The sequence below is a fragment of the Chiloscyllium plagiosum genome, unplaced genomic scaffold (genome assembly GCF_037043375.1).
Source record: "Chiloscyllium plagiosum isolate Xiang-an unplaced genomic scaffold, Cpla_swu_hap1 HiC_scaffold_14, whole genome shotgun sequence".
Lineage (NCBI taxonomy): Eukaryota > Metazoa > Chordata > Chondrichthyes > Orectolobiformes > Hemiscylliidae > Chiloscyllium > Chiloscyllium plagiosum.
Window position 1 is genome coordinate 50,661,177 of NW_028270152.1, and position 24,476 is coordinate 50,685,652.

At 43.9% G+C, this 24,476-nt stretch overlaps 3 non-coding genes across 3 annotated transcripts; all 3 read left to right on the forward strand.

The window, feature by feature from the left end:
- The first annotated feature begins 639 nt into the window (after positions 1–639).
- Positions 640–780, forward strand: LOC122559284 (U4 spliceosomal RNA). The gene has a single exon (XR_006314384.1). It is a non-coding gene; the product is annotated as a U4 spliceosomal RNA (small nuclear RNA).
- A 10,471-nt stretch (positions 781–11,251) lies between these two features.
- Positions 11,252–11,392, forward strand: LOC122559285 (U4 spliceosomal RNA). The gene has a single exon (XR_006314385.1). It is a non-coding gene; the product is annotated as a U4 spliceosomal RNA (small nuclear RNA).
- Positions 11,393–21,643: 10,251 nt separating this feature from the next.
- LOC122559282 (U4 spliceosomal RNA) lies at positions 21,644–21,784 on the forward strand. Its single transcript, XR_006314382.1, has one exon. It is a non-coding gene; the product is annotated as a U4 spliceosomal RNA (small nuclear RNA).
- The last annotated feature ends 2,692 nt before the right edge of the window (positions 21,785–24,476 follow it).

A 24,476-nucleotide genomic window follows, 5' to 3' on the forward strand; every position in this document is an offset into this window, starting at 1 on the left:
GTACCCCTTTACTCAATTGTTTATTTTTCAAAGTTGTTAAGTAATTACACTCTTAGAAACCATTCATGGCAAACTGAAACAAAAAGATAAAATCAAGGTGCAGACAATGAAAAATCCGAAATATTAAGGTACAAGCCAAACGCAGCATGTCGGCATCAGCATCACCAACTGGGTAGGTGCTCTGCACTCAGCATCAAGGCATTCATATGATTCCTGCACTTCTCTCCCTGTCACCATACTCTGAGTCATTGTCACCAAGTACCATATACTTCTGGCTGGGTTGGAAGTCTTAATTTTTAAATACATTCTTAAGTAGCATTATAGGGGTATTATTCAAGACATTTCAAAGCAATCCCCAACAAAACTCCGACCAATGCTCACTGCAAGTAGCGGATCGCTCCACTTCGCGAGACGTCACGGGTGTTATTAGCATATTAATATTTCCGACTGCATTACTCGATTATGAACACCTGGTACACCTGTGGAATTACTGATTAATTTTCAACAGATGGACGTCATATTGTTTAAACGCACTTGCAGTTGAAACTTTAATGGCATTTGGATGGGGATCAAAGTATCTCACCACAACTGGAAATGGTATTGGTCTGATGGACAATCATTCGGCAGACAGTTGTCGTTAGCTTTGCGCAGTGGCAGTATCGTAGCCGATGAGGTTTAACCGAGGCGCGATTATTGCTTATTGAAAACTTTTCCCAATACCCCGCTATGACGACTTGAAATATAGTCGGCAATGGCAATTTTTGATAGTCTCTGCGGAGACTGGTATTATGTTTAAAAACAGATCGATGTTGCTACTGACAGTTTCGTGTTGATTGATCTTGCTATTACGCAAGCCTGCCTGTGTAAATTATATCAGGTTATAATCCAACAGGATTATTTGAAATCGCCAGTTTTTAAGGCTCTGCCTCTTGCTGGAACCTGCCTCAAAAGCCACTGCTTCCAAATAAACCTGGTTTTGTGTGATTTTTTAAACTAGGTTCAACTGGAGAGAAAGCAGAGTTAACGTTTCCATTCCATACTTCAGACTCCCAGGCCTGCTTGCTGCGTTTGTCCAGCGGTTTTTGATTTCCAATATTTGTAGTTTTTTTTTGTTGAGATACTTTCAAGTGTTTATCTCAAAACCTAATAGATGTCTTGAGAGTTTCTGCCTTTCCCACTCTAATAACCTCAACACATCTTGTTTCCATTTCTATCTAAGGCCTCCTGCAGTGTTACAGCAAATCTCAATGCAAGCTGGGGCAGCAACACCTCATCCTCTGTCCACACATGTTACAGCCTTCAAGAGTCAACATTGACTTTTACAATTCTAGAACATGTACATCCTTTCCCACAACCAACACATTTTCAAACATTCACAATTCTTGTTAGTTGTTATCACCAGTTTTTGTGTTGCCCCTCTTTCTCTCTCCCTCCCTTGGCACCACTAAATTCTATTCACTCCCTTACCACTGTCCCCTGCATCATTGTTACCCTTTCCCAGCTGCTTTCCATTCTGACAAAGGGTCTTTTGATTTGAAACATTAAATCTGTTTGTCTCCACAAATGCTGCCAGATCTGTTGAGTTTCTCCAGCATTTTCTGTCTTTGATTCAGACTTCCAGCATCTGCAGTTCTTTGCTTTATTCTTTTAGGCAATCCAGATATTCACTGCCCCATCTCGGTGATTTTTTTTCCCACCATCAAATTTTACTTGACGTGTAACCTGTAATGTTAGGATGTTTCAAGTATTTATCTAAATACTTCTTAATAATTGGAGTGGTTCTCTTTCAGGCAGTGAGCTCCCAAAACCCTCATCCTATGAGTGAAAAGAATTCTAGCATTTACACTGTCTCTGGCTGCTGGCTGCTCTCCTAAGTAAAAAGTTGTTTCTTATCTCTGTCTCCCATCTTTATGGTAAATTCCCTGCCATCCACTCTCTCTTCATACAGAAACCCTCCAGCCCAGGCAACCCCGAAAAATCTGATTAACAAGGACATCTTTGTCAGATTCCTACTTACTGACTACAGTTCCGCCTTCAACATCATAATTCCAAACAAACGCATCTCTAAACTCTGAGACCTGAATCTCGCCTCCCCCATCTGTAAATGAATCCGAACCTTTCGGATCTATAGACCATAATCAGTAAGAATAGGTGACAATACCTTCTACACCGTAATCCTCAATACCTGTGTCCAGTAAGGCTGCATACTCAGGGCTCTACTATACTCATTGTACACTCACTCATTTTTCTAAGCGATCGTCAGCGAAGCTCCAACCAATGTTCATTGCAAATAGTGGATCGCTCCACTTTGCAAGACATCACGGGTGTTATTAGCATATTGATATTTGTGACTACATTTCACATTTCTGATCACCTGGAACATGTTTGGATTTACTGAGTTATTTTCAACAGATAGATGTCAAACTGTTGAAATGCACTTGCAGATCAAAATATAACACATTCGGAAAGGGATTAAAGAAACTCAGCTCAACTGGAAATGGTATTGGTCTGATGAACTATCACTTGGCAGCCAGCTGGCATTGCTCTGAGAAGTAGTAGCCTTATAGCTGATGAGGTTTAGCTTAAAAGTGAGGCAGACAGCTACCCCAGAGGGGCAGGACCAGTGACAATCGGACATGGGTAACCTTACAACTTGTTAACAAAATGGGGTTTAAAATTGCAACTATTAATGTGTGCAGCATAAAATCTGCTGCGCGATGTGTTTCAACACTGGCCTTCCTGGCCAACGTGAAAGCCGATGTCCTGTTTCTGCAGGAGTGTGGGATACCACACCTCAGCAGTTACAGGAGATGGTCGAGCTTGTGGGCCCATGGGCCGTCAGTGTGGTCGGGGGGTAAGGATAACCGCTCCTCGGGCCTGGGTATTCTGTTACGGGGAAGCAACTTCACCACCTCCGAGGTTAAGGCGGTGGTGGGCGGGCGCCTCCTCGTTGCTGATGTTACATACAGAAACGCTCCCGTGAGACTAATCAACGAGTATGCCCCAGTGGGTAAGAGTGAACGGTTGGCCGTCCTGCAACAGCTTCCACTGTTGCTGGCTACGTCCAGGCCGGTCATTCTGGCCGGAGACTTCAACTGCATCATTGATGCAGAAGGACGATCCGGCGAGGGGGACAGTAAACTGGACGCCACGTCCAGAGCCCTGATTGACACGGTCAAAGATGCCAAGCTGCACGACGTCTTCAGCACTCCTGCAGATGGAGCGCAGCGTAGATACACATGGTCACGGGCAGACGGGTCTGTCCGCTCAAGGATAGATTACCTGTTTGTGTCCCAAACGCTCTCGGTCAGATCCACCAACATCAAGCCGGTGTTCTTCTCTACCACTGCCTCCTGCTGGCCGACTGTCACCTACAGGACGAGCAGCGGGCTGGTAAGGGAACGTGGAAACTGAACACCAAGCTGTTGACCCCGGGAAACATCAAGAAACTCAAGAGGGATTACGCAGGTTGGAGAACCGTGAAGCCCCTCTTTGAGTCTCCAGCGGACTGGTGGGAAACAGTAAAAGGGAACATCAAGAGGTTCTTCATCCTCAAAGGTGTTCAGGAGGCGAGAGAGAAGTGGAGAAAGCTGTCCCAGCTCCAGGAAAGTATGCTGAACCTGCTCCTGCTGCAGACGATGGGGGTCGATGTCACGGAGGACCTCAAGGAGGTGAAGGGCCAGAAAGCCTCTCTCTTTGCCTCGGAGGCCTCCAAGATAATCTTCCGGTCCAGGGTCCACTCCGTGGAGCAGGACGAGACGTGCTCACGTTTCTTCTTCCAGAAGGTGCACAAAGAGAGCTCCGTGCTTAGCAGCCTGAAGGAAGAAGATGGCTCGGGAACTGGGCCGACCAATCCTCTATCCCCTTCCCCGTCAGGACTGACCACCTGAAGGTGCTGGGTATTTGGTTCGGGGGGGCTGGGGCGTGCACCAAGACCTGGGAGGAGCGGATCAGGAAGGTGAGACAGAAACTGGGCAGATGGGAGCAACGGTCGCTCTCCATCGCGGGTAAGAACCTGGTCATCAGGTGTGAGGTACTCTCAGTATTGTTATACGTGGCACAGGTCTGGCCTATCCCCAGAACCTGTGCTGCCGCAGTCACCCGGGCCATCTTCCACTTCGTGTGGAGATCAAAGATGGACCGGGTCCGAAGAGATGTAATGTACAAAGACCGGTGCAATGGGGGAAAAAACACACCCAATGCCACCCTCACCCTGATGGCCACCTTTGTGTGTGGCTGCATCAAGCTGTGCGTGGATCCCCGGTACGCAAACACCAAGTGTCACTACGTACTGAGGTTCTACCTGTCCCCGGTGTTGCGAAGGATGGGCCTGGCCTCGCTGCCGCGGAACGCTCCGAGTAGTTGGACCGTTCCGTACCACCTGTCCTTCGTGGAGAAATTTATCAAGAAAAACACCTTTGACCACAAGTCCATCAGGAAGTGGTCAGCACGTAGTGTCCTTGAGACCCTTCGGGAAAAGGAGAGGGCGGATCCTGTCGAGCGGTTCCCTGAGCAGACTGTCAAAGCCATTTGGCAGAATGCCTCATCGCCAGAACTTTCCAACAAGCACCAAGACATGGCTTGGCTGGTGGTGAGAAGGGCTCTGCCTGTGAGATCATTTATGCACGCCCGGACTCTCTGCCGCACCGCACGCTGCCCTCGAAGCGGCTGCGGGGGGGACGAGACTGTCACACACCTCCTTCTGGAATGTGCCTATGCAGAGGAAGTCTGGAGAGGAATGCAGTGGTGTCTGTCGAGGTTCGTCCCGAGCAGCGCCGTGACGCGGGACTCCGTGCTCTACGGCCTGTTCCCCGGGACGCACACCGAGACGAACATCAACTGTGCCTGGAGGATCATCAACTCGGTGAAGGACGCTCTCTGGGTGGTCCGAAACCTGTTGATCTTCCAGCTGAAGGAGTTGACCCCGACTGAGTGTTGCAGACTGGCACATTCCATGGTCCAGGACTACGTGTTGAGGGACGCGCTGAAGCTTGGGGCAGCTGCCGCCAAGGCGCGGTGGGGAAAGACCACCGTCTAACATCTGCCTGCCTAACGAAGAACAGGGGGCCCACGCAGTCATTTGGGCTCCGCTGGCGTCTGAGCTCAATGTAATCGCACCAACCTGTGAATATGAATGATTACCCTGTTTCGATACGTAAAGAAATGGAATGTTTACAGAATGATGACATGTCCAATTGTATAGATTAAATATATATGAATAAAGTATATTTTTGAAATAAAAAAAAAAAAAATCGCCAACCGGGTCAGGTCTGCTCTGGGGTCGGTGATTCACCCTGACCAAACCTGTGCTGTGCCGGGCAGGAAGATCGCTGAGAGTCTCGCACTCCTCAGGGATACGATCGCCTACGTGCAGGACAGAGGGTTGGACACCTGCCTGATCAGCCTGGACCAGGAGAAAGCCTTTCACAGGATATCACACACGTATATGAGAGATGTTCTCTCCAAAATGGGCTTTGGGGAGGGAATCTGCAATTGGATCAGACTGCTCTACACCAACATTGTCAGTGCAGTCTCAATCAATGGGTGGGAATCAGATAGTTTCCCAGTCAGATCTGGAGTCAGGCAGGGCTGCCCTCTCTCTCCTGCCTTGATTGTGTGCTGCATAGAGCCATTTGCTGAGTCCATCAGGAAGGATGCGAGCCTGAGAGGGGTGACTATTCCTGGCAGCGGGGGCCTGCAGGTTAAGGCCTCTCTGTACATGGATTACGTCGCTGTTTTCTGCTCGGATCCGCTGTCCGTGCGCAGACTCATGTGCATATGTGACCAGTTCGAACGGGCCTCAGGGGCCAAGGTAAACCGAGGCAAGAGCGAGGCCATGCTCTTCGGGAACTGGGCCTACCAATCCTCTATCCCCTTCACCGTCAGGACTGACCACCTGAAGGTGCTGGGTTTTTGGTTCGGAGGGGCTGGGGCGTGCACCAAGTCTTGGGAGGAGCGTATCCGCAAAGTGAGGCAGAAACTGGGCAGATGGAAGCTACGGTCGCTCTCCATCGCGGGTAAAAACCTGGTCATCACGTGTGAGGCACTGTCATTGCTATTATACGTGGCACAGGTCTGGCCTTTTCCCAGAACCTGCGCTGCTGCAGTCATCCGGGCCATCTTCCAGTTTATATGGAGGTCAAAGATGGACCGGGTCCGAAGGGACTCGCTGTACAAAGATCTGGGCAATCTGGGGGAAAAAATACACCCAATGCCAGCCTCACCCTGGTGGCCACCTTTGTGTGTGGCTGCATCAAGCTGTGCGTGGATCCCCGGGACGCAAACACCTAGTGTCACTACGTACTGAGGTTCTACCTTTCCCCGGTGTTGCGAACGATGGGCCTGGCCTCGCTGCCGCGGAACGCTCCGAGTAGTTGGATCTTCCGTACCACCTGTCCTTCGTGGAGAAGTTTATGAAGAAAAACACCTTTGACCACAAGTCCATCAGGAAGTGGTCAGCACGTAGTGTCCTTGAGACCCTTCAGGAAAAGGAGAGGGCGGATCCTATCGAGCGGTTCCCTGAGCAGACTGTCAAAGCCATTTGGCAGAATGCCTCATCACCAGAACTTTCCAACAAGCACCAAGACATGGCTTGGCTGGTGGTGAGAAGGGCTCTGCCTGTGAGATCCTTTATGCACGCCCGGACTCTCAGCCGCACCACACGCTGCCCTCGAAGCGGCTGTGGGGGGACGAGACTGTCACACACCTCCTTCTGGAATGTGCCTACGCAGAAGAAGTCTGGAGAGGAATGCAGTGGTGTTTGTCGAGGTTCGTCCGGAGCAGCGCCGTGACGCGGGACTCCGTGCTCTACGGCCTGTTCCCCGGGACGCACACCGAGACGAACATCAACTGTGCCTGGAGGATCATCAACTCGGTGAAGGACGCTCTCTGGGCGGTCCGAAACCTGTTGATCTTCCAGCTGAAAGAGTTGACCCCAACTGAGTGTTGCAGACTGGCACATTCCAAGGTCCAGGACTACGTGTTGAGGGACGCGCTGAAGCTTGGGGCAGCTGCCGCCAAGGCGCGGTGGGGAAAGACCACCGTGTAACATCTGCCTGCCTGAAGAAGAACAGGGGGCCCGCGCAGTCATTTGGGCTCTGCTGATGCCTCAGCTAAATATATGGATATATGATTGATAAACGTACAGACCTATATATACAAATGATAAATTCTGGTCTCTGTATGCAAAGAATTTGTATGTATGGCATGACCAACTGTACAGACCATCAAAATATTTTATGAATTAAGTATATTTTTGAAATAAAAAATATAAAAGTTTTCCCAATGCCCTGCTATGCCAACTTGAAATGTAATTGGTAATGCCAATTTTTGATAGTCTCTGCAGAGGCTGAGTTTATGTTTAAAAGCTGAGGAAATATTACTGCTTGTTCTGTGGTTCTGGGTCAATGTGCTCCACTGCTGGGGTGAACAGAGCATTACGCAAGACCGTTTGTGTAGGTGTAGGCCTGTTGCCTTGTATGCTATGTGGTTTCTAGTGATAATTTGGAGGTGCTAATGTTGGGCTGAGCTGGACTGGACAAAGGTAAAAATCACACAATAACAGGTTATAGTCCAACAGGTTTTGATGATCTTGAACGCCAGGAGAGGTCTCTCAGTTCCACGATCAGTCAAATAAACACTAGCAGTTCACTCTGGTTCAGCAAGATTTCACATGTTATTATGATGGCCAGGCTTAGGTTATCCAGCAACACAGGGGTTAAGCACCTCTGTGTACTCTATATAAACTGTGCAATTAACTTAAACACAGACAATTTTTATAGGTCTCTTAACAAACAGTACAGCCTTAATCCAATAAAATGAAGTAAATAACAAATAGACATAAAATTGAGCCAATGATATTTCCTGGGAACTGACTTGTTTGCACGTTTTTGTCTCTTGTCACCTGAATCCCAAGGCCAGTTAGAATACTTTAATAATGTCATATCTTGCTCAGTTAATTCTTACTATGAAGAAGACATTGTTTGCTAATCTCTTTCAATTAGTTCAGAAATGCAGCTTTCAGCAGAGTTAGGTGCCATTTTAAACAGAATTGTTAATTTGCAGCCTAGAAACCATTTTGTTATGTTACTTTACGTTACTTGCATTAAGAAGCCATTTTGTTGTTAGTAATAGCATGTATTAAATGGTTGCTCCTGACAACAGCCTGTATTCAGTTTTTAGATCTTCAGTTTAGTTGGAAGCATCAGCTTTTGAGGCACTGCCTCTTCTGCTGGAACCTGATGAAGAGGCAGTGCCTCAAAAGCTACTGCTTCCAAATAAATCTGTTTACTATAACCTGGTTTTGTGTGATTTTTAACGAGGTTCAAGTGGAGAGAAAGCAGAGTTAACATTTCCATTCCAGTGACCCTTCTTCAGACTTCCAGGCCTGCCTGCTGCATTTTTCCAGTGGTTTTTGATTTCCAACATTGTAGGTTTTTTTTGTTTATACAGTTTCAAGTGTTTATCTCAAAACCTAATAGATGTCTTGAGAGTTTCTGCCTTTCCCACTCTTACCACCTCAACACACCTCCCTGTTTCCATTTCTGTCTCAGGCTTCCTGCAGTATTACAGCAAATCTCAATGCCAGCTGGGGCAGCGACACCTCATCCTCTGTCCACACATGTTACAGCCTTCAAAAGTCAACATTGACTTTAACAATTCCAGAACATGAACATCTTTTCCCGCATCCAAAACATTTTCAAACATTCACAATTCTTGTTAGCTGCTATCATCAGTCTTTGTGTTGCCTCTCCTTGTCTTAGCGAGTTTTGAGAAGATTTGTAGCTCAGATTGAGGTTTTGGATGTAGGTTTGCTCACTGAGCTGCAAGGTTCATTTCCAGACGTTTCGTTACCTTACTAGGTAACATTTTCAGTGGGGTAAAAACAATGACTGCAGATGTTGAAAACCAGATTCTGGATTAGTGGTGCTGGAAGAGCAATTCAGGCAGCATCCGAGGACAGGCAAAATCGACGTTTCGGGCAAAAGCCCTTCATCAGGACTTTTCGTCGATTTTGCCTGTCCTCGGATGCTGCCTGAATTGCTGTGCTCTTCCAGCACCAACATTTTCAGTGGGCCTCAGGCGAAGCAATGTTGAAAATTCCTGCTATTTATATGTTTGGGTTGCTTTGGATTGGTGATGTAATTTCCTGTGGTGATATTATTTCCTGTGGTGAAGTCACTTCCTGTTCCTTTTCTCAGAGGGTGGTAGATGTGTTTGTTGATTGAGTTCTGGTTGGAATGCCATGCTTCTAGGAATTCTCATGTGTGTCTTTGTTTGGCTTGTCCTAGGATGGATGTGTTGTCCCAATTGAAGTGGCGTCCTTCCTCATCCGTATGTGAGGATACTAGTGAGAGAGGGTCATGTCTTTTTGTAGCTCATTGATGTTCATGTATCCTGGTGGCTAGTTTTCTGCCTGTTTGTTCAATATAGTGTTTGTTACAGTCCTTGCATGGTACTTTGTAAATTACATTTGTTTTGCTCGTTGTCTGTATAGGGTCTTTCAAGTTCATTAGCTGCTGTTTTAGTATGTTGGTAGGTTTGTGGGCTACCATGATGCCAAAGGGTCTGAGTAGCTGGCAGTCTTTGATGTAGGGGAAAGTGGCCAGGGTTTCTGGACGTGTTTTGTCTGCTTGGTGGGGTCTATTGCTGAGAAGTCGGCAGACTGTGTTCATTGGGTATCCATTCTTTTTGAATACATGGTACAGGTGATTTTTCTCTGCTCTGCATAGTTCCCCTGTGCTGCAGTGTGTGTTGGCTCGTTGAAATAATGCTCTGATGCAGCTTCATTTGTGGGTGTTGGGGTGATTGCTTCTGTAGTTCAATATTTGGTCCGTGTGTGTTGTTTTCCTGTAGACACTGGTTTGAAGTTCCCTTTCTCTCTCCCTTCCTTGGAACCACTAAATTCTATTTACTCCTTTACCACTGTCATCAGCATCATTGCTACCCTTTCCCAGCTGCTTTCCATTCTGACAAAATGATCTTTTGACTTGAAACATTAAACCTTTGCAATTTCTCTCTCCACAAATCCTGCCACACCTGTTGAGTTTCTCTAGCACTTTCTGTCTTTGTTTCAGACTTCCAGCAGTTCTTTGTTCTTTTAGGCAGTCCAGATATTCACCGCCATCTGGGTGATTTTATTTTTCTGCCTTCAAATCTTACTTGACATGTAGCTTGTAGTGTTAAGATGCTTCAAGTATTCATCTAAATACTTCTTAATGATTGAAATGGTTCTCAGCTCTACCACCTTTCAAGCAGTGAGTTCCCAATACCCTCATCCTCTGAGTGAAAATAATTCTAGCATTCTCATTACATCTTTTGCTCCTTATTTCAAATTTATGCCCTCTGGTTACTGACTGCTCTCCTAAGTGAAAAGTTGTTTCTTATCTCTGCCCCCATCTTTATTTTATGTCCCCCCCATCCACACTCTCTTCATACAGAAACCCTCCAGACCAGGCAACCCCGGAAAATCTCCATTAGGTTCCTACTTACTGGCTTCAGTTCCGCCACTGTGTGGAATTTGCACATTCTCCCCGTGTCTGCGTGGGTTTCCTCCGGGTGCTCCGGTTTCCTCCCACAATCCAAAAATGTGCAGATTAGGTGAATTGGCCATGCTAAATTGCCCATAGTGTTAGGTGAAGGGGTAAATGTAGGGGAATGGGGCTGGGTGGGTTGCTCTTCGGTGGGTCGGTGTGGACTTGTTGGGCCGAAGGGCCTGTTTCCACACTGTAGGGAATCTAATCTAATCAACATAATAATTCCAAACAAACTCATCTCTAAACTCTGGGACCTGGATGTTGGCTCCCCCAACCGTAAATGAATCCACAACTTTCGGACCTATAGACCACAAACAGTAAGAATAGATGACAATACCTTCTCCAACATAAATCTCAATACCAGTGCCCAGTAAGGGTGCATACTCAGGCCTCTACTATACTTATTGTACACTCACGTTTCTAAGCCATCGTCAGCGAAGCTCCGCCCAATGTTCATTACAAAGAGCGGATTGCTCCACTTCACGTGATGTCACGGGTGTTATTAGCATATTAATATTTCCGACTGCACTTCAAGTTTCTGATCACCTGGAACATGTTGGGTTTACTGAGTTAAATTCAACAGATGGACGTCATATTATTTAAACGCACTTGCAGTTGAAACTTTAATGGTATTTGGATGGGGAAATCAAAGTATCTCACCACAACTGGAAATGGTATTGGTCTGATGGACAGTCATTCGGCAGACAGTTGTCGTTAGCTTTGCGCAGTGGCAGTATCGTAGCCGATGAGGTTTAACCGAGGCGCGATTATTGCTTATTGAAAACTTTTCCCAATACCCCGCTATGACGACTTGAAATATAGTCGGCAATGGCAATTTTTGATAGTCTCTGCGGAGACTGGTATTATGTTTAAAAGCAGATCAATGTTACTACTGACAGTTTCCTATTGATTGATCTAACTATTACGCAAGCCTGACTGTATAAATTATACCAGGTTATAATCCAACAGGGTTATTTGGAAGCGCCAGTTTTTGAGGCTTTGCCTCTTGCTGGAACCTGTCTCAAAAGCCGCTGCTTCTAAATAAGCCTGGTTTTGTGTGATTTTTTAACTAGGTTCAACTGGAGAGAAAGCAGAGTTAACGTTTCCGTTCCATACTTCAGACTCCCAGGCCTGCCTGCAGCGTTTTTCCAGCGGTTTTTGATTTCCAACATTTGTAGTTTTTTTTTGTTGAGATACTTTCAAGTGTTTATCTCAAAACCTAATAGATGTCTTGAGAGTTTCTGCCTTTCCCACTCTAATAACCTCAACACATCTTGTTTCCATTTCTGTCTAAGGCCTCCTGCAGTGTTACAGCAAATCTCAATGCAAGCTGGGGCAGCAACACCTCATCCTCTGTCCACACATGTTACAGCCTTCAAGAGTCAACATTGACTTTTACAATTCTAGAACATGTACATCCTTTCCCACAACTAACACATTTTCAAGCTTTCACAATTCTTGTTAGTTTTTATCACCGGTCTTTGTGTTGCCCCTCTTTCTCTCTCCCTCCCTTGGCACCACTAAATTCTATTCACTCCCTTACCACTGTCCTCTGCATCATTGTTACCCTTTCCCAGCTGCTTTCCATTCTGACAAAGGGTCTTCTGACTTGAAACATTAAATCTGTTTGTCTCCACAAATGCTGCCAGATCTGTTGAGTTTCTCCAGCATTTTCTGTCTTTGTTTCAGACTTCCAGCATCTGCAGTTCTTTGCTTTATTCTTTTAGGCAATCCAGATACTCACTGCCATCTCGGTGTTTTTTTTTCCCCACCATCAAATCTTACTTGAAGTGTAGCCTGTAATGTTAGGATGTTTCAAGTATTCATCTAAATACTTCTTAATAATTGGAGTGGTTCTCAGCTCTACCACCTTTCAGGCAGTGGGCTCCCAATACCCTCATCCTCTGAGTGAAAATAATTCTAGCATTCTCACTACATCTTTTGCTCCTTATTTTAAATCTCTGCCCTCTGGTTACTGACTGCTCTCCTAAGTGAAAAGTTGATTCTTATCTCTGCCACTCATAATTTGGGCACCTTAAACATGTTCCCTTAAGTCCACTCTTCTTTAAGGAAAATAAAGCCCCACCCATCCACTCTCTCTTCATACAGAAACCCTCCAGCCCAGGCAACCCTGGAAAATCTGGATAACAAGAATACCTCCATTATGTTCCTACTTATTGACTACAGTATACCTCCAACATCATAATTCCATATAAACTCATCTCTAAACTCCAAGACCTCGGTCTCAGCTTTCCCAATTGTAACTGGATCCTCGACTTTCGGACCTGGAGACCACAATCTGTAAGAATAGGTGACAACATCTTCTCCATCATAATCCCCAACACCAGTGCCCAGTAAAGCTGCATACACAGCTCTCTACCTTAATCCTTATATACTCAAGACTTTGTTCCCAAATTGGACTCCAACTCTATTTACAAGTTTAGCGATGATAGTATCATTGTAGATCAGATCTCAAATGATGACTAGACATAATATAGGATTGAGTGCCCAGGAGCATGGTGTAATCTTTCTATCAATATCAACAAAATGGCTTCAGGAGTGGCTTCTTTGGCTTCATGAGTGGAGGACATGCCCCTGTCTGTATTAATGATACTGAGGTGGAGATGGTTAAGTGCATTAAGTTCCTGGGAGTGATGATCACAAACAATCTGTCCTGGTCCACCCATGTTGGCAAGACAGTCAAGGAAGCACAACAAAGTCACTAATTCCTCAGGAGGCTATGGAAATTTGATATGTTCACAAAAACCTTTACCAATTTTTATAGAAGGCCCATTGAAAGCATCCTATCTGAATGCATCAAAGCATGGTTTGGCAACTGCTCTTCCCAAGACTGTAAAAAATTACAGGGAGTTGTGAACTCAGCCCAGTCCATCACAAACCAGCCTTCCATCTATTGACTCCATCTATACTTTCCACTGCTTTGGAAAAGCAACCAATGTAATCAAAATTCCCACCCCAGTTATACTCTCTTCCATCCACTTTCATCGGGCTGAAGATGTAAAAGTTTGAATATACATACGAAAAAATTCAAGATCCAGCTTCTGCTTTGCTGTTACCAGACTTTTAAACAGACCTTTCAAATGTTAATTCTGATCAGTAACAAAGAAGAAAAAGGAAGCTTACAGAGAAAGAAGAAATCTTACTTAAGGTTGAGGATGCAAGGATCAGACAGGGCTTTAGAGTGTTACAAGGTAGCCAGGAAGGAGCTGAAGAATGGACTTAGGAGAGCTAGAAGGGGGTATGAAAAAGCTTTAGTGGGTACAATTAGTGAAAACCCTAAGGCATTCTACACTTATGTCAGGAGCAAGAGGATGGCCAGAGTGAGGGTAGGGCCGATCAGGCTTAGTGGAGGGAACCTGCGCCTGGAGTTGGAGGTCCTTAGTTAATACTTTGCTTCAATATTCACTACTGAGAGGGATCTTGAAGTTTCTGAGGACAGCGTGAAACAGACGGATATGCTGGAACGAGTTGATGTTTGGAAGGAGGGTGTGTTAAAAATAGATAGATAAATCCTCTGAGCTAGACAGAATATAGCCTAGGTTAGTACAGAAGTGAGGGAAGAGATTGCTGCACCTTTGGCGATGGTCTTTGCATCCTCACTGTCCACATGAGTAGTGCCAGATGATTAGAGAGTGGCAAATGTTATTCCCTATACAAGAAAGGAAATAAGGCTAATCCTGGGAATTACAGACCAGTCAGTCTTATGTCTGTGTTGGGCAAAGTGTTGGACAGGATTCTGAGATACAGGATTTATGATTACTTGGAAAATCATAGTTTGATTAGAAATAGCCAGCATGGCTTTGTGAGGGGCAGGTCACGTCTAACAAACCTGACTGAATTCTTTGAGGACGTGACAAAACACATTGATGAAAGTAGAGCAGTGGATGTGGTGTACATGGATTTTAGCAAAGCGTTTGACAAGGTTCCTCATGGAAGGCTCATTCAAAAAGTAAGGAGGCATGGGGTACATGGAAACCTTTCTGTCTGGATACAGAATTGGCTGGCCCATAGAAGACAGAGCGTGGTGAAAGATGGAAAGTATTCAGCCTGGAGCTCAGTGACCAGTGGTGTTCCACAGGGATTGGTTCTGGGACCTCTGCTGTTCGTGATTTTTATAAATGAGTTGGATGGGTAAGTGGAAGGGGGTTAGTATGTTTGCCTCCGACACGAAGATTGGTGGAGTTGTGGATAGTGTTGTAGGTTGCAATGGGACATTGACAGGATGCAGAACTGAGCTGGTAAGTGGCAAATGGAGTTTAATCTGAAAAAGTGGGAAGTGATTCACTTTGGAAGGTTGAATTTGAATGCAGAGTACAGGGTTATATTGAATTGAGTTGAGTTGAATTTATTGTCACGTGTGCTGAGACACAGTGAAAAGCTTTGTCTTGCAAGCAATAAAGGCAGATCACAGAGTTAAATAGTATAGATAAGTAAATAATAGGGAAACAGCGGCAAAAACAAAAAAAAAAGGTGCAGACAAATGCCAAGAGTCCATTTGGTATTTGAACAACAGTAGGGTAGAAATTCTTTCGAAACCGGCTGGTGCATGTTAGATTAGATTCCCTACAGTGTGGAAACAGGCCCTTCGGCCCAACCAGTCCACACCGACCCTCCAAAGAGTAACCCACCCAGACCCATTTCACTCTGACTAATGCACCTAACACTATGGGTAATTTAGCATGGCCAATTCACCTGACCTGCATATCTTTGGTCTGTGGGAGGAAACCGGAGCACCCAGAGGAAACCCATGCAGACACAGGGAGAATGTGCAAACTCCACACAGGCAGTCACCCAAGGCTGGAATCGAACCTGGGATCCTGGTGCTGTGAGGCAGCAGTGCTAACCACTGAGTCACCATGCAGCCTCTGTTCAGGCTTCTGTACCTTCTCAGGATTCTTGGCAGTGTGGAGGAACAACGGGATCTTGGGGTACTTGTCCATAAATCCCTCAAAGTTGCCACTCAGGTTGATAGGGTTGTTAAGAAGGCGAATGGTGTGTTGGCTTTCATTACCAGGGGGATTGAGTTCAAAAGCCGCAATGGTATGCCGCAGATCTTAAGAGCCCTGGTATGACCACACTGGGAATACTGTGTTCAATTCTGGTTGCCTCATAACACAAAAGATGTGAAAGCTTTAAAGAGGGTGCAGAGGAGATTTATCAGGATACTGCCTGGGCTAGAGGGCCTATCTTATGAAGAAAGGTTGAGGAATCTATGGCTTTCCTCATTGGAATGACTAAGGATAAGAGGTAACTTGATAGATGTGTACAAGACGTTGAGAGGCATAGGTAGAGTGGATAGGCAGTGACTTTTTGTTCCATGGCAGAAATGTCTATCACAAGTGGGCGTAATTTTAAGGTAATTGGAGGAAGGTTTAGGGAAGATGTCAGAGGCAGGTTATTTACTCATAGAATAGTGGATGCCTGGAATGCACTGCTAGCAGTGGTAGCAGAGTCAGATACATTCGGGACATTTAAGTGACTCTTGGGTAGCCACATGGAAGTTAGTACAATTAAGGGAATGTAGGTTAGTCTCATCTTAGAATAGGATAGAAGGCCGTCACAATATTGAGGGCCGAAGGGTCTGAACTGTGCTGTACTATTCTATGTTCTATGTTCTATGACGAGGATTGATGAAGGCAGAGCGGTGGACGTCATCTATATGTATTTCAGTAATGTGTTTGACAATGTTCCTCATGGTAGACTGGTTAGCCAGGTTAGATCTCATGGAATAAAGTGTGAACTAGCCATTTGGATACAGACTGACTTGAAAGTAGAAGACTGATGGTGCTGGTGGAGAGTTGCTTTTCAGACTGGAGGCCTGTGACCAGTGGTGTGCCACAAAGATTGGTGCTGGGTCCACTGCTTTTCATCATTTACGTAAATGATTTGAATGTGAACATAAGAGGTATAGTTAGTAAGTTTGCAGATGACACCAAAATTAGGTGTAGTGGACAGCGAATAAGATTACGTCAAATAACAACATGATCTTGATCAATGGGCTGAGGAGTGGCAGATGGAGTTTAACTTAGATAAACGTGAGGTGCTGCATTTGGAAAAGCAAATCAGAGCAGGACTTATGTACTTAATGGTAAGGTCCTGGTGAGTGTTGCAGAACAAAAAGACCTTGGAGTACAGATTCATTGTTTATTGAAAGTGGAGTTGCAGGTAGATAGGATAGTGAAGAAGGTGTTTGGTATGCTTTCCTTTATTGGTCAGAACATTGAGCATAGGAGTTGGAAGGTCATGTTGTGGCTGTACAGGACATTAGGCCACTTTTGGGATATTGCGTACAATTCTGGTCTCCTTTCTATCAGAAGGATGTTGTGAAATTTGAAAGGGTTCAGAAAAGATTTACAAGGATGTTGCTTGGGTTGGAGGATTTGAACTAAAGGGAGAGGCTGAATAGGCTGGAGCTGTATTCCCTGGAGCGTCAGAGGCTGAGGGGTGATCTTATGAGGGGCATGGATAGGGTAAATAGACAAGCTCTTTTCCCTAGGTTGGGGGAGTCCAGATGTAGAGGGCATAGGGTGAGAGGGGAAAAATTTAGAAAGGACCTAAGGGACACGCAAAGGATGGTGTGTGTGTGTGGAATAAGCTGCCAGAGGAAGTGGTGGAGGCTGGTACAATTATAACATTTAAAAGGCATCTGGATGGGTATACAAATAGCAAGGGTTTAGAGGAACATGTGCTGTGTGCTGGGAAATGGGACTAGATTAGGTTAGGATATTTGGTCTGAAAATGTGTTGCTGGAAAAGCGCAGCAGGTCAGGCAGCATCCAGGGAACAGGAGAATCGACGTTTCGGGCATAAGCCCTTCTTCAGGAAGGCTTATGCCCGAAACGTCGATTCTCCTGTTCCCTGGATGCTGCCTGACCTGCTGCGCTTTTCCAGCAACACATTTTCAGCTCTGATCTCCAGCATCTGCAGTCCTCACTTTCTCCCCTAGGATATTTGGTCGGCAAGGACGAGTTGGACTAAAGGGTCTGTTTCTGTGCTGTACAGCTCTGTGACTTCATGACTCTCTGTGGCTATCACATTGCATTCTGCTCTTAGTTCTGCTCCCCTGATGCATTTTATATTGTACAATCTCCCATCATTGCACATAAAACAACACTTTTCACTGTATCTTAGTACATGTGACCACAATCAATCAATCAATCAACATCCTGGTGAATCTCCTCTGCACACTGTCTGCTACAATCACATCTTTTCTACCGTGCAGTCACCAGAACTGCACAGAGTATTCCATCTGTGGCCTAACTAATACTTTAAACAGCTCCATCGTAATCAGTTAAATATGAAATAATTGACCATAAAAGTATGGAGAAACTCATAAGGGAGTGTACAGGTTGGAGATTGGTGAAACCCCTCTTTGAATTCCAAACACACTGTTGGGAAAACTATCCAGTGAAACATTAAGAGTTCATCACCTTCAGTGAACAAACGTCTTCAATAGCAAGGGAGAGAAAGGGAGGGAAATGTCTCAACTCCAGTGTACACACTAGTGTCATCCTAGTTGGGTTTTGGATTAAAGCTCGGTTGAACAGTTTCCTGACCGTTGTGTACATCAGCTCCAAATCTGTGAGTCATCTGGTCCAAGTGAGATGCGATATTACAATGAGAAATTGGAGAAATGAATTGTATGATTGCCATGGATTTGTTTGATACCCTTTTTCATTCTCAGTTCTATAAAAGCTCCATGGAAGCACTGCAGTGAAGTGTCAAAATGACACCCAAGACTGATATCAGAATTGAAATGAATATAGGTAAAAACAATGACTGCAGATGCTGGAAACCAGATTCTGGATCAGTGGTGCTGGAAGAGCACAGCAGTTCAGGCAGCATCCAATGAGCAGCGAAATTGACGTTTCGGGCAAAAGCCCTTCATCAGGAATAAAGGCAGTGAGCCTGAAGCGTGGACAGAGGCTGAACAATTTGGAAAATTATCTGTAGAAAATAGACTTAGATGACACTGAAAGATCTTGGCGATCTTAAAAACAATGAATGGGTTGGACTGTGTAGATGGTTCTGATTTTCTCTGATTTTAACACCAAGACTACTTAGACTTCACAGTTATTAAAACCGCAATATCTGGGGTCCACAGAAATCTGGGGAGGCAAGCTGGCTCAGTGGTTAGCACTGCTGCCTCACAGCGCCAGGGACCTGGGTTCGATTCCAACCTCAGGCAATTGTCTGTGTGGAGTTTACTCATTCTCCCTCGTGTCCATGAGGGTTTCCTCTGGGTGCTCGGGTTTCCTCCCACAATCCAAAGATATGCAGTTTAGGTGAATTGGCAATGCTAAATTGCCCATAGTGTTCAGGGCTGTGTAGGTTAGGTGCAATAGTGATGTAGAGCAATGGGTTTGGGTGAGTTCCCACACTGTAGGGATTCTATGATTCCATGAAATCCAGAAGTTTCATTCAATGATGCTAGGCTTCCTCAGAAGATTCACCCCTCTTCACCTGATCAGAATACCCATGACTAGATGATGTATTAATTAAATATTTTGACAATCTTGAATTTGGAAATATTCTATGTGATGTTGTGGGCAACCATGTCAAAGGTTGCAGACAAGTTGAGAAAAATGAGGAATGATTAATTACCACTGATGCCATTTGCAACTTTGAGAAGTTTAAACATTCTAAGCTGCAAAAGGCATTATAAAGACAGCTGAGCAAAAGCTTTGTTAAAATGACAGGGCTTTGAGGAGTGTCTTAAAGGAGATGATGGGAGTCAGGAAGCAAATGTGTTGATCCCATTTTCAGAAGTGAAAACTGGGACAGCCTGCGATAATACTCCCTCACAAGAGGAATAGATCTTCCCTTGCAGGTTCACAGGTGCAGCACCATTTCTGTACCACCTGAATCAAGTGAAGTGGCCAAAGTCAAAACATCTTCCACTTTCCATATATAGTCCCTGAGGAATTGTGAATTGTGATCAACTGAAACAAGTGCCTCCCAGTTTCCTGCACCCCCACTCCCCTTCCCCGTTCTGATTGCCTTATATGGAAATCTCTTCACACTTTATCTTCATAGTGACAAATGACCATGGCTGTGAAACAAAGCAGTAGACCTGAGATGCTTGCAGAGTCCTAGATTCATTTGGAGTGCATTCTTCACCCACAAAATGAATGGGAAAGAAGAATACAGGAATATTACTAGTTGAATGACAAGCAATGTAAACGGCATCAAAAAGACAGAGCTAAAATGTCCCACAACCAACAGATCAGATAGAAGCTTACCGAGCTGCCAGGTCTAGTCATGAATAGTTGTGGGCAATTAACCATGTTGAGAAAACTCCACAAATCTCACCCATTTTTAATCACGGGGGCCCAGTATATCAAAAGACAAGGCTGAAACATTTGCAAGCAGTTTCAGCCAGAACTGCCAAATGGATAATCCAACTTGGTCACTTTGTGAGCTACCTAGCAATAGATGCCAGCCTTCAGCCAATTCAATTCACACTATGCTGTATCAAGAAATGGTTAAAGGCATTGGTTACTGCAAAGGCTATGGGGCCTGACAGTATTCTAACAATAGTACTGAAGATTTGTGCTCCAGAACTAATTGTATCTCTCGCCAAGCTGTTCTGTTGCAGTTACAACATATGGAAAATAGCCTAGGTATGTCCAGTTCATAAAATGTTCATAAAAACTAAGAAGGATCTGAGGAAGGATCACCGGACCTGAAATGTTAACTCAGCTTTCTCTTCACAGATGCTGCCAGACTGGCTGAGTTTTTTCTATCACTTTCTGTGTTTGTTGTTAATTGATTGCTGTGGATAAAATGTAGCATAGAAATAACGTGATAATACTCAGACAGTTAAAAACTGCATCGTGTCCAATATTGGATTGCATATCATGAGAGTAATGAGATACTTGTTGATACTTGTTGATCAATGATTTAGAGGAGCCAGTGTTGACTGGGGTCGACAGAGTTAAAAATCACACAACACCAGGTTATAGTCCAATCGGTTCATTTTGAAGCACTAACTTTTGAAGTGCTGTTTCTTCATCAGGTGATTGTGAAGCGGGTCCATAAGGGGCATCTTTGCCTGCAGCGAAAGAGATATACAATGTAGGCTGAGTCACATGAGTGCCTGCCGCATACATGGTGGATGGTATAATGGCGGTATCTGTGTTGATAGTCCAACACATCTTGCTGTGGTTGTCATGACAGGGTTGTACGGTGTTGTGGTCGATGTTGTCCTGAAGGCTGGGCAGTTTGCTGTGAACAATGATCAGTTTAAGGTTTGGTGGTTGTTTAAAGGCAAAAGGTGGAGGCGTAGGCAATGTCTTGGCTCTCTCTCCTGCATGCACTCACACATGAATGCTTATGGGGTGAATTTGTATTTGCAGAATTATATTTGCAGATACATTCTATTTTGCTAAAAAAAATGCAGAACCTGCAAGCAGTCAATGCAGTCAATCCCTATTTGTAAATTCCACTTTGAAATAGAACCAGTCTGACTCAAGGTTGGAATACAGACAGACTCTAACCTCACACCTTTAAAGCATTGTCTGAGCTGGGATGTCACCTCTTGTTATAAAACCTTAAATTATCTTGAGAATATGCTTTAAAAGAAGTTCTGGGATTTACATATTAAAGAAGCGAAACCAGCAAATCTATTCTAAAAGATGAAAAACCTAACAATCTAGGTTTGTTCAATGTACCATTGTGTCACTGTAAAATTTTGCTATAAATTCTGTGTCTTACGGTCCTACTTTAAAACCACCTGAAGCAGCGCTTCAAAAGCTAGTGCGTCCAACTGTTGGACTATATAACCTGGGGTTGTGTGATTTTTAACTTTGTGGATCAGTAGTCGTTTTATCCAAGTCAGAACATCAAGTAACAATTAGCATATTTATATCCCATAATGCAGTGCGCTCATTTCAAAGTTTCGTTGCCAAAACATCTTTCTTTCAATTTATCCTCAGAGTATTCTCAAAATATAATTTATCGTCAGTAAACTAATGTGTTTTCTCGATAACGCTAAGTTATTTGAATATCAATTTAGTTCTTTTATACTCACCACAACTGTAACCTGTATCTATGTGCTAAACATCAGCTCGCAGAGAAACGGAAGCTAGCTTTGCGCAGTGGCAGTATCGTAGCCGATGAGGTTTAACCGAGGCGCGATTATTGCTTATTGAAAACTTTTCCCAATACCCCGCTTTGACGACTTGAAATATAGTCGGCAATGGCAATTTTTGACAGTCTCTGCGGAGACTGAACTTATTTTGAAAGAAAGAATTTTAGAAACAGCCTTTCCAGCCTCGTTTTCACATGAATTGCCCGACTCGGTAATCCGTTTATGATATGTGCTGGTGGCTTGTTTGCTTTTTCGCCTGCTGAGTGCACATCAACGAATACGTTTATCCAGAAGTTGTAATTGTAGGGGAGAGTTATTATGTACAGTATTCGACACATGACTTGGAGATGCCAGTGTTGGACTGGGGTGTACAAAGTTAAAAATCACACAACACCAGGTTATAGTCCATCAGGTTTAATTGGATGCACACTAGCTTTCGGAGCGGCGCTCCTTCATCAGGTGATAGTGGAGGGCATTGAATAATATGAATAATTATATGAATAATTATATATGAATAATTTATACATTGAATAAACATTACTGAAAAATGTGTTGCTGGAAAAGCGCAGCAGGTCAGGCAGCATCCAAGAAGCATGAGAATCGACGTTTCGGGCATAAGCCCTTCTTCAGGAATATACATTATACATATATTATACATTATATATTCTAACAGATGAAAGGCTTAACAGACAATCAATTTTTCAATGTATAATTTCAGTTACATCACACTGTAAATTTTTGTGTGCTAGAGTGCTTCCAATTAAACCTATTGGACTATAACCTGGTGTTGTGTGATTTTTAACTTTATTTCGACACAGGCAGACATAAAGCTTTATCCCAAAAAGTAGGAATGCATGAAAAATGCATGAAAATATTGTAATCCAGATTTTGACAATCTACAGTACCATGATCCACGCACCAAGTGTGTTAAAAGACTTTTGCTTAAGACCACATCGTGCAGAAACTTTTCAAAGGGTTGGAATCACCATGTGGTCTGTTGAATTTTTGTTGAGCACAGATTTATAATTAAAACGCTTGAGAAATCACTATTGAGCAACTAATTAAAACAATTACATTGACGCATCCGAAACCACAACATGTTGTATAGAGAACTTCCTATCTATTGCACTTCCTGTAATTTGAAACGTTTTGTATGGGCGACAGACCGGATATGAAATGTAGGAACGTTGTTACAATAATACATGTATTCTTTTTTGCCTCCAGGAAAATTCAAATTAAAATATTTTTGTTTACAAGTTTTATTAAAACCGTATACTTTGGGGAAAAAATACTTCTCAATAAGTTTTGGTTTTGAGATAGCAGATCAAAACTGACATCCTGCCTTATGAGTGTTGCACACTCACGCCCCTCAGCACTTCTCCGTAATGGAAAGTGCGACAAAAAAAAAATGCAGGGTCCTCAAGTGGAAAGAGCTGTCCATGTTTGAGTGTTGCAGACTGGTACATTAAAAAAGTCCAGGATTTCACAGCTACTGCAGGAGCACAACGCTGAGAAAGGTCACTGTCTAAAACCGTGGGCCTGGAAAGTTTGAGGAGGGGTGGAATTATTTTTCTTCCAAAAAATATACTTTATTCATAAAATTTGCAAGCAAAAATATTACAATAACGTTTCAATGTAAAAAATTAAAGAATTTTCAAATAAATTCAACAAATAAAACCATAGCAGTCTTCATATTTAGCAAATATATTTTTTAATACTTATAACCGAACAAGAAAAACATTTTAAATTACAAATTACAGAATGTGCTATTTATGTAAAATTGTCCAAACATTAGGCTTTTCTTAGGTGCCTCAATACATTTTTAATATTTTTGGTTTACATCGTAGATTCTTTGTGCGACACACAGCATAATCCCATCAGGCAAAATGTCTGACATTGAATGTATGTTGGAGAAAGTGAGGACTAAGGATGCTGGAGTTCAGAGTTGAGAGTGTGGTGCTGGAAAAGCACAGCAGATCAGGCAACATCCGAGGAGCAGGAGAATCAAAGTTTCAGGCATAAGCCCTTCATCAGGAAGGGCTGAATTTCTGAGGAAGGGCTTATGCCCAAAACATCGATCCTTCTGTTCCTCGGATGCTGCCTGACTGGCTGTGCTTTTCCAGCACCACATTCTCGACACTGAATGCGTGTTGCAAATATCAAAAATATTGCACTTGTATTGAAGCACCTCAGTGTGCAACATGTACAAGAAGAAGTTGAATACAACTCTTTATAATGGAAGACCAACAAGTTTCGGGCAGACCAAAGAATGTCTTTTACAGAGTTGATGGTCTTGTAATTTGTTTCTGCAAAAACATACTTTATTCATAATTATTTTCTATTAGTACTAAAACACTTCTCTACTGAAAAAAGAAACAACACATTGGAGTTTAATGTTCTTCAGAGCTTCCCTGCAGATGTAAAACAAAGGCATTTTCTACTCATGTAGGAAACTGTTTATTTACATTTTGAGACAAAGAGGGATCTGACAACTGAACAGACATTTTTCATACTTCGTTAGAAAGACTTTAGATGGTGGTCTTTCCCCACAATGCATTGGTGGCAGCTGACCCAAGCTTTCTTGCATTCTTCAGCATGTCGTCCTGGAGCTTGGAATGTGCCAATTTGCAACACTTGGTCGAGGTCAACGCATTACATTGGAGGCCAACACGCCTGGGCAGACCAAAGAGTGTCTTGCACTGAGTTGATGGTCCTCCAAGCACAGTTTATTTTATAGAACACAGAACATAGAACATAGAAGAATACAGCGCAGTACAGGCCCTTCGGCCCTCGATGTTGCGCCGATCCAAGCCCACCCAACCTACACTA